At 37.1% G+C, this 17,760-nt stretch overlaps 1 protein-coding gene across 8 annotated transcripts in view; it reads left to right on the plus strand.

The window, feature by feature from the left end:
* Positions 1-17,760, plus strand: part of CSNK1G1 (casein kinase 1 gamma 1) — a 223,355-nt gene that overhangs the window by 38,627 nt on the left and 166,968 nt on the right. For 7 of the 8 annotated variants that reach the window (XR_005216446.1, XR_005216447.1, XM_037833721.1 and 4 more), the window contains exon 2: positions 15,507-15,557. The exons of the other annotated variant lie outside the window; for it this stretch is intronic. The gene's annotated coding sequence lies outside the window, so the exon portion shown is untranslated. The remainder of the gene's footprint in view (positions 1-15,506; positions 15,558-17,760) is intronic. 8 annotated transcript variants of the gene reach the window in all.

The raw sequence follows: 17,760 nt of genomic DNA on the forward strand, positions 1-17,760 counted from the left end.
AAGAATGCACAGGAGCTGAGAAGAGAGGAGCTGCAGGATGAGAGACAGTTTGAAGACGGCCGTTGAAAGCAGGCTTGCTCCGGAGAAGCTAAGAGAGGACAAACACCCCAAGAGCAACTGAGAGTGACATTTTTGAGGAACTGCAGCCTAGAGAGGAACATCCTTGGAGAAAGCCATTTTGAACCCAGAACTTTGGAGCAGATGCCAGCCACGTGCATTCCCAGCTAACAGAGGTTTTCTGGACGCCATTGGCCATCCTCTAGTGAAGGTACCCTATTGTTGATGACTTACTTTGGACACTTTATGGCCTTAAGACTGCAACTTTGTGACCAGATAAACCCCCTTTATAAAAGCCGATCCATTTCTGGTGTTTTGCATTCTGGCAGCATTAGCAAACTAGAACGGGAATTCCAAAAGCCAAGAGCAAGCACAAACCCAAGATAAAACCCAGGTCCAGATAAGACAAAGAAGATCCTGCACTTCACATTCACCTCAGGCTGATCCTTTTGATAGGAGGGCTAAACTCTGGAGACTACCAACCAAAGCAGAGTCAATATGCAAATTCTGTTAATAGTTTTTGTTTGTTTTTGTTAGCACTCAACACTCAAGGAAATCTCTGCCATATCATTAGCACCATACAGATTTAAGGATCATACAGTTCAGAGGCTAAATCCCAGAGTTCACACTTTAAAATATTAAAATGTTCAGAGTACAACAGAAGATTACAAGACAAAAAACAGAAAATGGTGACCCATCAAAGATATAAGATAAAAATCCAGAAACCATCAATGAAGAGGACCACACTGGAACATACCCCATAAAAACATTAAAATAATGATCCCCTGTATGCTTAAGGAGATAAAGGAAAACACTAAGAAGCAAATAAAGGATATCAGTAAAACAATGAATGAGAACCCCAACAAAGAGATAGAAATACTAAAGGAATCAAACAAATACTGGCATTGAAAACCACAATAATTGAAATGTAAAATTTCCTAGATAGTTTCAACAAAAGTTTGGAGATGACAGAAAAGAGAATAGGTGATCCCACAGACAAGATAATTGAAATTATTAAGAATGAGGAACAGAAAGAAAAAAGAAGAAAAAAAGGGAACAAAGCCTGAGAAACCTGTGGGGATACCATCAAGCATACCAATATATGCATTATAGGAGTCTCGGAGGGAGAAGAAAGTTAGAAGGGAACAGAGGGAATATCAAAGAAATTGGTAGAAAATCTCCCAAATATAATAAAAGACATAAATATGCACATTCAAGAAGCCCAATGAACCCCAAAGAGGATAAACTCAAAGAGAACCAGGCCCAGACACATAGTAACCAAACTATCCAATGCCAAGGAGAAGGAGAGAGTTCTAAAAGCTGCAAGAGAAAATTAACATGTTGTGTACAAAGGAGTTCCAATAAAATTAAGTTTTGATTTCTCATGAGAAACGATGAGTTCAAGAAAGCAGTGGGATAAAATATTTGAAGTGCTGAAAGTAATCAGTTTCCAATCACAAATTTTCTTTTTGGTGAGACTTTCTTTCAAAAATGTGGGAGAAATTAAGACGTTTCCAGACAGACAAAAGCTGAGGGAGTTTGTCACCACTAGACCTGCCTTACAAGCAGTGCTAAAGGGAGTTTGTCAGAGTGAAAGGAAAGGATACTGGAGAGTAGGTCTAAGCAGCATCAAGAAATAAAGAGCTGTGATAAAGGTAACCATATGGATAATTATACATGGCAACACTATGTACTTTTTTATATGTAACTCTACTTTTTACTTCTTAAGTTTCTAAAATACAAACACATAAAAATTAATGATAGGTCTATGGTGTATGAAGTACACCAAACAAGTACACCAAAAAAGTGAAGAAAGGGATAGCAGAAAAGTGTATGTGTATGCTATTAAAACTCAATTGGTATCAAGTCAAACATAATTGTTACAGATATGGGGTGTTAAATTTAAGTCCGATGGTAACTACAGAAAATGTGTGAAAAATATAAACAGAAAGACATGAGAAAGGACCCAAAATGGTACAATCCAAAAAAAAATCAAATAAATATGAAAGTAAACACTAACAAAAGAATTGCAGGATGAAGCATATAAGATTTGCAAACTGCAAATAGCAAAATGGCAGAAGAAAGTTGTACATTATGAGTAGTTACTTTAAATGTAAGTAGATTAAACTTTCCAGTCAAAAGGCAGAGATTGGCAAAATGGATTAAAAAAAAAAGCATGACAACTATATGCTGTCTAATGAGAGACTCACCTTAAATTCAGACATATATAGTTTCAAAGTGAAAGGATTGGAAAAAAATGTGCCATGCAAATAGTAACCAAAAGACAGCAGGGACAGGTATGCTAATATCAGATAAAATGGACTTTAATTCAAAGAAAGATCACTATATTATGGTAGAGAGGTCAATTCAACAGCAGTTGTAAATATATATGTACCTAATGGCACTGCCCCCAGATATATAAAATAAATATTAACAGATTTGAAGGGAGAAATAGATAGTTCTACATGAATAGTAGACTTCAACACACCCCTTTCAATAATGTATAGAACATCTAAACAGAAGATAAAAAAGGAAATAGAAGATTTGAACAATACTGTAAACCAAGTAGACCTAATGGACATATATTGAACACTTCACCCAACACCAGAAGAATACTCATTTTTATCTAGTGTACATGGATCATTCTCCAGGAGAGACCATATGTAAGGTCACAAAAGAAGTCAATAAATTCTGACTACAGTGGAATGAAGCTAGAAATCAATAGTAGAGGGAGAAATGGAAAACGGATATTAACATACTCTTAAACAACCAGTGAGTCAAAGACAAAATCATAAGGGATATTAGGAAATGTCTTGAAGTGCCTGAAAATTAAAACAGCATATCAAAATTTGGGGGATGTAGTAAAGGTAGGACCGAGAGGGAAATTTATAGCACTAAATGCTTACAAATTAGATACCAAACCTCATAACTGGAGGATCTAGTGAAAGAAGAGCAAATTAAACCCAAAACGAGCAGAAGGAAGTAAATAATAAAGATTGGGGCAGAGATAAATGAAATAGAGAATTAAAAAACAATACAGAGAAATTAGCAAAACCAAAAGTTGGTTCTTTGAAAATATCTGTGAAATCAAGGAACTTTTAGCTATACTGACAAAAAGAGAGGACACAAATAACTAAAATCAGACGTAACATGGTGGACCTTAGTATACAACCCCTTAGAAATAAAGGATTATAAGAGGATACTATGAACAACTATGCCAACAAATTAAAAACTTAAATGAAACGGGCACATTCCTATAAATACACAAACTACCTACACTGACTCAAAAGGAAATACATGATCTCAGCAGACCGAAAATAATAAAGGGATTGTGAATCAGCACAGTAAAGGGCATATATGAGAAGCCCACAACTAACATCATACTCAATGGTGAAAGACGGAAAGCTTTCCTACTAAGATCAGGAACAAAACGGTGATGCCCACCATCACTGCTGTTGTTCGACATTGTTCTGGAAGTTCTAGCCAAAGCAATAGGCAAGAAAAAGAAATAGAAGATATCCAAATTGAAAAGGAAAAAATAAAACTCTCCCTATTTACAGATGATATGATCCTTTATTTAGAAAGTCCCGAAAAATCCACAATAAAGCTACTAGAGCTAATAAATTCAGAACCTGGTGGGGTACAAGATAAACATGCTGAAGTCAGATGGGTTTCTATACACTAGTAATGAACAATCTGAAGAGGAAATCAAGGAAAAAATTCCACTACAGTAGCAACTAAAAGAATCTAATATCTAGGAATAGATTTAACCAAGGATGTAAAGGACTTAAATGTGGAAAACTACAAAACATTATTAAAAGAAATCAAAGAATAAACTTTTAGAATTCAAATAGAGGTATGCTAGCTGCTTCTGAGTGTTAGAAGGTAACTATAGCCATATTTTGATATAATGTTAGTAATAGAATGAGAGACATTGCCACTTAACTATTCATCCAACAGTCAAGTATTTTCATAAGACTCATGTCTTCTTAAAGCAGCATAGATCACAAATTCAAACTAGCCTTGGAACTTTGCTTTCAGTTCCTTTTTTCCCTTGTGAAATTACCTAATTTTCATTTTCGTTTCCTTATCCATAATATTGTTATGACTGACTGTCTTCTGGATGGGTGAAGGGCAGAAAAGGAGGGAATTAGCCCAGTGATTGACTTTTTTGTTTCAGATATTTGAAATTAAGTTGTGTAAACTCTGAAGCTCTTAGTGCACAATATGACAGATTTTTAAAAATTCAGTGATTTAGAGCCTACAAAGCCTAGAATGGCTCTTGTTTAATTGAAGAGTATGACAAACTTTTAAACTGTTTTATTTTGAACTATGCCTAAGGTACTATTGGGCTTACAGAGGTTTACAGTATATTGGGGAAACTAGAGTTGTAAATGATGGTTCTGTTTATTCAAATCATTTAAAAATATATCACTGATATTCCTGATGTAGAGAATAGAATGGACTCTTTGATGGTAGAATCTGTGAATATTGTTAAGTTTTTTTTTTTACTCTGAACAAGAATTCTGATTATGTTCAGTGAAATAGATTATTTGTGTTGATTTGAATGCGGATTGTATTTATAGTGACTCTGGAAGACTTCTTGGCCTTAAAACAGATAAATAAGGGAGGAAAGAAAGGATGTGGTATAGATCATCAGTTATGGGGTTTTGTTGTTTTATACTTTTTCTGACATTAGAATAAGGACTGAGATGGGTCATAGGATTTAGTTAATTGAGGGTACTTGTTAAGTAAATTCTAGTTAATTGAAAGCAGTCAATTCAATTAAACATTTATTTACTCTGTTTTGGGCATAGTGCTCGACACAGCAGGTATGTAAATAAGACGGCAGTATCTGGTCCCAAAGAGTTCCATAGGTTTGGTGGGCAGATTGGTAAAAAAAATAGCCACAATCAGTTAGTACAGTGGTAGAAGGATGTATGAACTAAGGATGATGTCATTCATTCATGCATCATAATTTTATTGAGCAACTACTGTGTGTTAGGCCCAGTGTAATCACTGGAGCTATAGTGACAAACAAGAGACTTGCTCCTACCTTGATTGAGCTTATAGGCAGGTTGTAAGTACTTTTCCATTTTTCCCTATTCTCAAGTTTTTGAAATGTAGTAACTAAGAGAAAACAGGAAATAGAAGGAATAAGTTGATACAACACTGGAGGAACTCAAATCAGAATGTAGTGTGTCATAATCTAATATTTGCTCAATGAGCAACAAGAAGATTGAAATTCTAATTTTTCCCATCAATATTAGAGAGACTCTTTAGTACCAACCTTGTGATGGGGTGTTTTCTAGGTAATAATTAGGTGAAAATTTGCTTATTAAATCTTAAAAATTTCAAATCCTTAACCATAAAGTAAATATTTATGGAGACATGTTGGCTCTCTGGGTTGGGAGGTAAGTAGGGATGAGGCAGTTAATGGAGAACTCAAGTACATAATTTTTGAGAACTCTGTCCAAGGCTGTCTTGACTGTGCCTCTGTTACCAAACTGCAGTTATCAAAACCCTTATTTGAAAATTAAAAAAAAAAATTGTAAGACAAATGAGAATTAAGGTCCCTTTTGGCTCTTTATGCCAGTGAGAGGTCTTTGTGGATCTTCAATACTTGATTCATCATGATAGTTTTATTATTTATTTTGCTTGAATAGGGTAGAAAAGCCATCCACTCAATGAAAGCTATGTTTTATTGTTTTTTAGTGTAGCTTGGCTTGAAAAAAATTTTTTTTGAAGTAGAAAATATCTCTTTTAGCATATATTAAAAGATATTTTAGGCTCCCATCTCACAGTGTATGTGTTTTGAAAGGGCAGGTGGAATAATTTGAATTTTTGTTTTCTTTACAAATTGTCTTAACCTTTGTATTAACTTCCCTGGAAGTTTTAGTTTCCTAGACTGCTTAAAGCAGATACCATGAAATCTGTTGGCTTAAATAATGGGAATTCATTACCTTACAGTTTGAGGCAAGTAAAATGTCCAAATAAAGGGGGTGCTTTCTTCCTGAAGACCACCTGCTGGCAATCCTTGGCTCCTCTGTCACATGGCAAGGCATATGGCAGCATCTGCTGATCTCTGCCTTTTCTTCCCAGTTTCACTGTTCATTAATTTCTGCTTTTTGCTTCCATGACATTCTCTGTGTATTCATTCTGTTTATAAAGGACTCCACTAAATAGGATTAAGACCTATCCTGAATAGGTGAGTCAAACTTAACTGAAGTAATCTGATGAAAAGATCCTACTTACACTGGGTTTATACTCACCAGAACAGATTAACCTTAAGAACATGTTTTTCTGGAGATCATACAGTTTTAAAATACCACAGTACCATTAGGGAAATGAAAGAATGGAAATAATATTGTGGCCTCTAGGCTTACCTAAGTTAAAGAAAGCCAGGTACTTCTAGGTGGGAGCTCTTTAGTGGAGGTAATTGTAGCTACTGTCATCTGTTAAAGTATATAAAAGATTTCAGTAGTTCAAGCTTTGCTGATTTTATTGCCTGAATTTTAAATTAAAAGCACCTCTGAGATATGCATGTTAGGATTTCTTTATTCTACCCTTCCCAGATAATTTTAGCTTATTTTGAAAGCTGAATCTATAATCTCTGAAAATCAAGATGAATTTCCTAGCCCTATAATAGCTGTTATACTAAAATTTTAAAATTCTGTAAATTAGTATAATCGGTTTATCAGAACTATTTTGTATATAAATTTAATATAAGTTGATAATTTTAACACAATTTTTAAAAATTAAGCATAAAAGTTAATTTTTTATGGAAATTAAAAAAATATATATGTATTTTTGCAATCCATATCTTAAAACACTGAAAACTGAGGTACACATGTTTTCATTCACATTGAATGAGGTGAGGTATGATGATAAGACATGACATAATGTGGGGAAGAGCTTTGGAATCAGGAAAATCTTATGCAAATTACTTAACCTCTGTAGACCTTATTTTTTCCATCGTTAAAGTGAAAATTAAAATTTCTTTCCTATGCTATAGTTGTTTAAAAAGATAACCCAGGTGAATTTTATCCATGCAGTGGGCACTCAAAAGATAGTTAATGTTATTACTGTAAAAATTCAGACCTGAGTATTAAAACCTAAAGTTGTAGAAGTTAAAAGGTAGTAATAATTATGTTGCTTTCAAACACTTACTGAAATTAGTTGTGAATCTAGCTCTATTCAGTTGTAATTATTTGTCACAGGAATGGTTAGATAATCTTTTATGATTCTAGGACTACAGAATTTTTCTTGGTATGAGGAAATCCATTATAATATGAGAATGCAGTACTAACTATCAGGATATGTAGATTATTTTTTAGGTTTGAGCCTCCCCACCTCTACCTGCTTCATTTTATGGAATTCAGAGCTGTCTTTACTGACAGTAGTGAAAGATGAAGCTTAAAGCTGTCCATATACACTTTTAGAATTCAAATAGAAGTCTGCTATGTTGCTTCTGAGAGGGATAAGGTAACTGTAGCCATATCCCCTTGAAGATAAAATAGCATTGAAGACCTCTTTGAATTCATGTTATTCCATTCTCCTTAAAATTAATACTTTTATTTTATTTTATTACTGCATAGCTATAGCAAATGACTGTAGCAAAAAGTGTTCACTGTTCCAGATATCACAAAAATTGAAAGCATTCAAAGAGTTCTGTATTAAATTGTTAAAAATTCTTACTGGTTCAGCTGCTTTTATGGGTTCAAAAGTTACCCTACCTAACACATTATAGAGCATTGGACTGTATAATAATAAATTTTACCTTTCATATTAATGTGGCAGCATCCTATTGACAAACCTTGGATTTACTTATATCTGAAAATGTACTCATATTTCCTAAAAGAATAAATTCTCTTGCAATAATTGGTGCATTTGTTGACACTTTAGTGATGAATCTTAAAGGAGAACCATTGAAGAAATTGGTATGGGTTCATTTATAATGAACAGATTTGTTCTCTTAGTATAGTGTTTATAAAACAAAGTGGGGGAGTGGGGAATAAGATGGTGGCATAGAGAGGAGTGGAAGCTAGTTAGTCTCCCTGGAACAACCAATAAACAACCAGTAACAATAATCTGGAAAACTGCTGGGGAACAAAAGTGACTGTCCACACATCATACACCAATCTGGATTGGGAGGAATGCCCCAGATCACAGCATAAAATCTGTAAGTAAAAACTGTGCACCCATGCCGAAAACCCCTCCCCCATGGCAGCCTGAACTGCAAAGCCTTGCTGTGATGGAGAGCAGCGCTCTGAACAAGCGAATATACCTCAGCCCAGCTCCAACTGAGGTTTTAATTAACAAATGTTGATTTCTCAATACAATCTATGTATCCCCAACAAGCAAACAGAGGCTTTTGGTGACAACTGACCTTGGAGAGCCGGAGGACCTCTCTGGGAGGGAAGGGGAACTCAGAGGACCAGGTACTGTCTCTGGCCAATGAGTGAAATGGAGGGTTTCACTCACTCACTGGCCCTGAAGGGGGGCTTTCTGTCCTTTTTTTGGCTCAGTGGAGAAAGCCTCAGCCATTTTCAGTTCCCAGTGCTCTGACCCAGACAGGGGTGGAGATAGCAGAGTTAAAAAGACTATTCAAATGCAAATGATATCTCCCTAGGGGGTTTATCTTCCCTAATAGGAAAGAGGTGGTGCCAAGTTCTACTACCTGCCTTCCTTTCAGAACCAGACTCTGGAGCCTGGGGGAAACAGCCACACCTCCTGACACCAGCCTGGAGAGACAGGCTGACAGGTGCCACCTGCTGGGCAGAAAAGCACAGTGGCTTGAGGCCTCACAAGGCATATCAGTCTTCTAAGACCTGATACTCTTGCCTCCTTCTGAGACCTGAGACCTGAGCCCATTCTGGTCTGGGAAAACCTGATTGGGGTAACCAGGGAAACCAGATGCCAGACAACAGAAAACTACAACCTACACTAAGAAAAACAAACTTATGGCCCAGTGAGAGGAATAAACATAAACTTCAACTGAGATACAGGAATTGAAACAACTAATGCTAAATCAATTCAAAAAGTTTAGGGAAGATATGGCAAAAGAGATGAAGCATATAATGAAAAAACTGGATGTACATAAGGTAGAAATGGAAAGGTCAATAAAACAACTGGCAGAATCTATGGAAATGAAAAGTGCAACACAAGAGATGAAACACACGAGACATACAACAGCAGATCTTAAGAGGCAAAAGAAAACACTCAGGAACTGGAGAACAAGACACCTGAAAGCCTATACACAAAATAACAGATAGAGAAAAGAATGGAAAAATATGAGCAACGTCTCAGGGAATTGAATGACTACATGAAATGCAGGAATGTACATGTCATGGGTGTCCCAGAAAGTGAAGAGAAGGGTAAAGGGGCAGAAGCAGTAATAGAGGAAATAATCAATGAAAATTTCCCATCGTTTACGAAAGACGTAAAATTACAGATCCAAGAAGTGCAGCGAACCCCAAACAGAATAGATCTGAATAGGCCTATGCCAAAACACTTAATAATCAGATTATCAAACGTCAAAGATAAAGGGAGAATCCTGAAATCAGGAAGAGAAAAAGCGATCCGTTACAAAGGAAGCTTGATAAGACTATGTGTGGATTTCTCAATAGAAACCATGGGGCAAGAAGGAAGTGGTGTGATATATTTAAGATACTGAAAGAGAAAAACCACTAACCAAGAATCCTATATCCGGCGAAACTGTCCTTCAAATATGAGGGAGAGCTTAAAATATTCTCTGACAAACAGACAGTGACAGAGTTTGTGAATAAGATACCTGCTCTACAGGAAATGCTAAAGGGAGCACTATAGATGGAAAGGAAAAGACAGGAGTGAGCGGTTTGGAAAACAATTTTGGGAGATAGTAGCACAGCAATGTAAATACACTGAACAAAGATGACTGTATGTTTGAAAGAGGAAGGTTAGGAGCATGTGGGACACCAGAAGGAAAGGGGAAAGATAAAGACTGGGACTGTATAACTCAGTCAAACCTAGGGTGCTCAATGACTGTGGAAAAAGGTACAGATAAGTTTTTACATGAGGGAGAACAAATGAATGTCAACCTTGCAAGGTGTTTAAAATAGGATGGGATTGGGGGAAAAATACAATCAATGCAAGCTAGAGACTATAATTAACAGAAACATTGTATTATGCTTCCCTTAATGTAACAAAGGCAATATAACAAAGCTAAATGCATATGGGGGCATAGGGGAGGGGTATGGAACTCTTGGCATTGGTGATGTCTGACTCTTTTATTCTACTTTAGGTTAACTCTGTCTTTTCTTTTGTTGCTTTTTAGCTGTGATTTTTTTTTTCTTTTTCTTTTGTCTCTCTACCTTCTTTGACTCTTCCTCCTTCTTTGTGGAAGAAATGGAGATGTCCTTCTATAAATAGTGGTAATGGTGGTGAATACATAAATATGTGACTATATGGGGAACCATTGATTGTTTACTTAGGATGGAATATATGGTGAGTGTACAAAACCATCTTAAAAAAATGGGTTGATGAAGAAACATGAAGGGCACTGTGCCGGTTTGAATGTATTATGTCCCCCAAAACACCATTATCTTTGATGTAATCTTGTGTGGGCAGACATATTAGTGTTGATTAGATTGTAATTCTTTTGAGTGTTTCCATGGAGATGTGACCCACCCAACTGTGGGTGATGACTCTGATGGGAAGGTTTCCATGGAGGTATGGCCCTGCCTGTTCAGCATGGGCCTTGATTAGTTTACTAGAGCACTATATAAGCTCAGACAGAAGGAGTGAGCTTGCTACAGCCAAGAGGGACACTTTGAAGAAAGCACAGGAGCTGCAGATGAGAGACAGTTTGAAGACAGCTATTGAAAGCAGCCTCTTGCTCCAGAGAAGCTAAGAGAGGACAAATGCCCCAAGAGCAACTGAGAGTGACATTTTGAAGAGGAATTGTGGCCTAGAGAGGAACACCCTGGGAGAAAGCCATTTTGAAAGCAGAAGTTGGAGCAGACGCCAGCCACGTGCCTTCCCAGCTAACAGAGGTTTTCCGGACACCATTGGCCATCCTTCAGTGAAGGTACCCGATTGTTGATGTGTTACCTTGGACGCTTTATTGCTTTAAGATTGTAACTGGGTAGCCAGATAAACCCCCTTTATAAAAGCCAATCCATTTCTGGTGTTTTGCATCCTGGCAGCATTAGCAAACTAGAACAGGCACTATATTGAGTGAAATAAGACAAACACATAAGGGCAAATATTGCAGGGTCTCACTAATATGAACTAAGTATAATATATAAACTCATAGACATGAAATATAAGTTACCAGGATATAGAATGAGGCTAAAGAATGGGGAGCAATTGCTTATTATGAGGAAAATGTTCAACTAGGGTGAACTTAAGCATTTTGAAATGGACAGAGATGATGGTAGCACATTGTGAGAATAACTGACAGTGCTGAATGATATGTGAATGTGGTGGAAAGGGGAAGCTCAGAGTCACATATGTCACCAGAAGGAAAGTTGGAGGTTAAAAGATGGGAATATATAAAACAGTGAATCTTGTGGTGGGCAATGTCCATGATTAACTGTACAAATATTATAAATCTCTCTTATGAACTACAAGAAATGTATGACACTATAAGTAGAAATTAATAATAGAGGGGCACATAGGAAAAAATATACCTATTGCAAACTGTAAACTACAGTTAGTAGTATTTTAACATTCTTTCATCAACATTAACAAATGTACTATACCAATGCTATGAATCAATAATGGAGGGGGGCAGTTAGAGGTATGGGAGGATTTGAGTTTCCTTTTTTTTTTTTTTTTTTTGTCTTTATTTATTTTCTGGAGTAATGAAAATGTTCTAAAAATTGGAAAAAAATTGTGATGCTGGATGCACAGCTGTATGATGCTACTGTGGGCAATTGATTGTGCACTTTGGATCTTTGGATAATTGTATGGTACATGAACAATCTCAATTTAAAAAATAAAAAACTTGCTCAGGGGAAAAACAAGAAACAAAAAAACAAAGTGGGTAGATTACAGGCTTTCGAGCCAGACTGCCTGAGTATCCTGGCTCCACTGCTTCCTAGTTTTGTGATCTAGGCAGCTTACTTGGTTTCCTCCTCTGGGAAAAGAGGAAGATAGTAAAAATATTATTAGCTCATAGGGTTGTGCAAGGACTTCATGAATTAATATTTTTAAAGCACTTAAAGAGTGCCTGGCACATAAGGGCCCAATAAATTTTGGATTTTGTAGTTGTCACTATTCTACAATGTGAAGATGTCTTATCAAAGTGAATTCTTTTTTATAAAAGTGAACTATTTTGACTTTTTCATTGTGTCCTATGAAGTATATCCAGAGAATTCATGTAATCTGCTGGTTAGAGTGGTTTTGATTAAGAATACTGGAAGGAATCTATTCCTTTTGCTTTTCCATGTAAACTATAAAGTGACACAATAAGCAGATGCTTTGAAGGATAGCAGGAACAAATATAACTTTAAACATTCTATTCAGAAGGGTGTATGTCATTGCTTATATGTTTATGGTGTAGTCAATGGTTAATAAATAGTTTCTTTGAAACTGGACAAAAGTTAAAAATTTAGTAGTACTTACATTCAATACTATACCAGATTTTCAACAGCATCCCTTCAAGTTACCAATAAATACTGACTGTGTAATAGTGGTGACTCGTTCATATCAAAAGCAAAAAGATAAAAAAGTGTAATGCATTTTATATAATACCATGATTAAAGTGAGCCATATCTGAAACTTTGGAGTAGCTGAGTTTAAAATCTTGGTTTGCATGTACCTAGTGAAAGTATGGTATGTACCTGAAGATGAAAAAGACTTATCTGTGGGCAGTTTTGGGAGAAAGAGCCAAATTACTTTGTGGCTAGTTCATACATAAAACTAGGAAAGATAAACCTGATTATGTGAACATTCATGTTATAATAGGCCTTCATGCTCCAAGAAAGAAGAAAAACTTGTCATAGAATAAGGATTTCAGAAGATGAAAGGTTTTTACTACTTAGGGTAATTTAGTTGAGAGAAAGGAATAAAAATATAATAAAATGTTCCGTAAGTTCTCATTAGGGCATAGCAGGTACTCTTGTGAGATCTGTTACTGTCTTGCGTGACTTATATCAATAAGTTAGTGGGAAATATAGGAAGAGAATTCAGGCTTCATGTCTAAAATCAATAAAACCCAATTCCCCCTCCTCCTTTCCCATGCCACTTGCTGCCTTGCTCGCTCAAGGAAAGTTTAACGATATGATCATTTCATAATTGGAAAACTTTACCAGTATGAGTGTTAGGTCTTGACCACACACTTTTAAATGAAATTTGCTGTGTCCAAGGCTCAATATCAGCCTAGCTCAATATTAGAAGCAGCTGCATTCATCATCAGTCAGTAGCCCATGGGCTTGTGATAATTTTATATGATTTATTATAGCCTTTTTCCTTTATAAACCCAACTATTTGTCATATAAATGCTTATATTTTCTCATTTGTGGAATACTTTTTTTACTTTGAATGCTGCTCATTTCCTTAGAATAATACATTAAATTGATCTTATTTGGATTTGAAATTGAGAAGGGTAATTTTTCCTTGAATAAGAAACAAATGAATTAAATTTTTCTGCTCAAGGGTACCGTTAAGGAAATTAGATCTGCTTAACAATACTAATCATCTGAACTTCTCATAGAAAGCAATATAATTAAGATTCTCTTTTTTAATCTTCAGGGTTGTTTTATTGCTGAGGTGAACAAGGTACTTTTTATTTTAAACAGGATACTTTTTTCATATTTTTTGAATTCCCTTCCTTGAGCTAAAGACTTTAAAAGCCATATTTTACTTTAAGAACCTTAGACCAGAGGCTGTAAACTGGTCACTTGCACAGTGTTTAAAAATTTACTAAAATTAATTACCAACATATAAAAACTGGGAGATTTTATTAAAAATACAGTGTTTAACAACTCCTGAAAAATCAGAGCTGCAGCATTGGGCCTGTATTCTTATATGGCAAAAAGCAGCAGGAGCTGAGAGATAACTGTACCCTTTAGATGGGACACCCACTATTCACTTTACCACCATACACTGTCCCAGCAGTCCCCACTCTTCTATATTTTATATCTGGTCCTTCTCAGCATTTGGAATGTAAAAAATGGTGGCATATTACTTTTGAATATTCTCAGGGATGTTAGATTTTTATCCCTTGATAGTAGATATATTTGAGTATAAGTTGAAAGATGTGTCTGTTATGGCAAGAAAATAGAAAATGAAAAATTTTATAAAGTGGCAGAAAGTCAGTTCAAAGTCTGATGTTGATTGGGAGTATGGATAAAACTTAAGTTTTATCTAGCTTCAGAGTAAATTTGAACCTGCATACATTTGTAGTTGTTCAAAGTAAATAGTTCTCCAGAAGAGAAGATACTTTAAATACAGATTTATACCCATTAACCCCTTAATCTTACCATGACTCCCAAAACAATACAATATAATGAATTACAGACAACAGCAAAATAATATTAAAGCAAAGGTGGTGAAGAAAACTTCATCAGGGTGAAGAAAAACAGAAAACTGTCCAATTTCATGGCACAAGTTTTAAGGAATGTCTTCCAGGAACAGTATAATTTGGACCAGATTGAAAGAAAATCAGTTGCAACCATCCTTTCCAAGAAGACTGTTGTCAGAACCATGTAAAGGAAAATTTGAAAATCCCTACTAACTTGTCACAGGAAGAGGAAAGTTGGTCGGGTACATGGTTTAGTTGTGTGTTGAGGCTGCAACAGCAGGGCTAATAAAGAAACAATATATGATTTATTTATATTGTTCATTTATAAAAATTTGTGAAAAAATACATTTTCCCTCCTCTGGTAAGAACTTTTAATATTACAGTTTGTTCAAGTCTACATGGAAGAAGTCCCCACCAATTTTAGGTAGACAAGATTTAGAGATGAGGGAGGTCCAAAGGCAGGAGGAAAGGACAACTTCTCAAGATCTTTTTCTCAGCTGGATAGCAATTGTTTAAGGTCCTAGCTCCCTGCCCTCCCTGTCGGGTGGTGAAATAAATGAACTAGTCAGAGAAATTGATAAGTATTTACTAGGTAAACAGACTCAAGAAAAATCAGTTGAACTAATTGTGGGCTAAAGATAGACCTGTTTGAAATCTCCTGGTTCAAAGATTATCGATTATTTTTAAAACAGTGTAATAGATGAATTGTATGATAAGTGAATTATAACTATATCTCAATAAAGCTGTTTTAAAAAACGCAGAGAAAATGAGATCCCATGGAGAAATTTTATAAGTACAGATAGCATTCAAGTTATGAAGGACATTCACTGAAGGAAACTGAAGAAACTCTCCCTCAAGAAGAGAGAATTAGGCTCCCTAGCAAAAGATTTATGGACGTATTTTAAAAATCACCACACACGTTTGTTTTTTATTGTTTCAGGAGGACAGTTGTGTGGCCAGTGCACTTTGACTCACTGGGGCTGTAAGTGAGGTGAGTAAATGGGGTGAGTAAGTGAGGGGGCCAGGAGGTCCTTGGTAAGGGTGGTAGAAGGGAGAGAGCTCGGGCTTTTGGACTCCTGGCTGGATTTTACTGCATGACCTAGACAATGAATTTAACCTCTCTGGAAAGGAATAATTGCCTTCTACCAAGGCATGTTAAACCTAGGTTAACTCCACTAAATAGATCAGAGTCAATCATTCTTAGAAAATGTAAATATCTTTTCTAAACTAGAAATGCTATTCCAGTGCTTTTAATGCTTAAATGGCTTCCTGTGGCAATTTCAATGGCCTATAAAATCCTGAATACTGGAGTCCTGTTACACTTTCACCATGTGCATTATAACCCCCAGCTTCTTTGGTCTCTCACCAAGAACCTTTCCTTACAGGCTCTTGCCTTTGTCTGAAGGACCTTCTCACTCTTTAGGAACTATTTAAATTTGACTTCTATTAAATTTAAACACTTCTATCTTTTTCTATAATTTTTGTTTTGGCAGGTTTTTGTTTTCTTTTAGCATGGTCCCAGTTTGTAGTTCTTTTCTTCATGTTTGTTTGTATGTGATGATGTCCCCTGTAGACTATAAGTTCTGTGAGCAAAGGTACTCTATACGTTGAGTTCACTGTTATAGCTTCGGTAACTGGCCCGGTTTCAGAGACAAAAGAGATACTCACTAAATATTTGTTGAATTAAAACTCTACATTGAATAGATATAGGTGCTTATAATTTTCCTTTTATACACCTTTTGCAAATTATGCTAACTCCTTCAGTAAATACTTAACGTTCATTTGTATAGAAATAATATTTAAGAAAGCATTTGTCTGGGAGAAACTAAGATGGTGGCTAGGTGAGACAGGGCAAAAAAACACCTCCATGAAAAACACTAGATGAAAACCAGAAAGTGACCCACCATACCGGTTACAGCGATGCGCCAGCTGGATGAGGTCTGCTAGTACCACAGGGGCCATATACTTGGTGAAACTGGGAGTCTGCATTCTGAAACGAGTGAGTAAGGTGCCTGGAAGACCCGCAGCCGCGTGTGGTGTGGGGAAGCAAGGGGTTGGCATTTGGAGACTGACCGGTTCTTTTTAAAAAAAAAAAAAAGAAGGGAAAAACCCAGGAGCGGCTGCAGTTGTGACAGTGGGAACCACGCAGTAAAGCACAGCAGGAGGGGGCTGGGCCGGCCTCTCAGTGTCTGGCCTGGAGGATAACCCCCTGCAGATACCCTCGGGGCTGGGGGAATGGAGGGGAGAGCCGGAAGCTGAAAGAATCCCCATGGCTAGCAGCTGGCTCCCCGGAGGGCTGGATAAACTCCTGCCCGGGGCTGTGCCCACAGCCCAGAGCCCCGCCAGTTGTCCCGGAGCTGGGAAGGAGGAACTGCGAGGAGGAGGGTTGAGACGCCCCGTTCGGCCATCTTTGCATTAGGCTGAGAGCGCCCCTGCACGGCCCGGCGGCCCGGGGCTTCCCTTGAGGGACGGCGCGCACTGGTGACATAGTACGGCATTCCCTCAGCAGAGGTCCTGGAGCATCACGGCTGGGAGGGGGGGCCCGCTCGGAGAACCCAGGGATGCCACGCCAAGTCTGGTGGTTTGTGGGACAGCAAGAGAGAGGGTCTGGGGCTGAACTGAAATGAAGGCTTAGACTCTTGCGGCGGCCTTGAATCTCCGGGAACCTGGAGGATTTGAATATTAAAGCTGCCCTTCCTCCCTGGCCACCCAGACACACGCCCCAGATTTAGGGCGGACAGCTCCAGCAACACACCCAAACTGAGTTCTCCAACTGAACCCCACAAGAATCATTTCCCCACACACTGCAGAGACAAGGTTGAGAACTGACTTGAGGGGTATAGGTGACTCGCAGACTCCATCTGCTGGTTACTTAGAGAAAGTGTATGCCACCAAACTGTGTTTCTGAAAAATTAGATTGGTATCTTTTTTTTACAATTTGGAAGAACCCTGTCAAGCAAAGCAAATGCCAAGAGGCCAAAAACAACAGAAAATCTTAAAGCATATGATAAAACCAGACGATATGGAGAATCCAATTCCAAACACCCAAATCAAAATATCAGAAGAGACACAGTACTTGGCACAATTAATCAAAGAACTACAATCGAGGAACGAAACATAGCAAAGGATTTAAAGGACATGAAGAAGACCATGGCCCAGGATATAAGCGACATAAAGAAGACCCTAGAAGAGCA

This window comes from Choloepus didactylus, chromosome 4 (genome assembly GCF_015220235.1).
Source record: "Choloepus didactylus isolate mChoDid1 chromosome 4, mChoDid1.pri, whole genome shotgun sequence".
Classification (NCBI taxonomy): domain Eukaryota; kingdom Metazoa; phylum Chordata; class Mammalia; order Pilosa; family Megalonychidae; genus Choloepus; species Choloepus didactylus.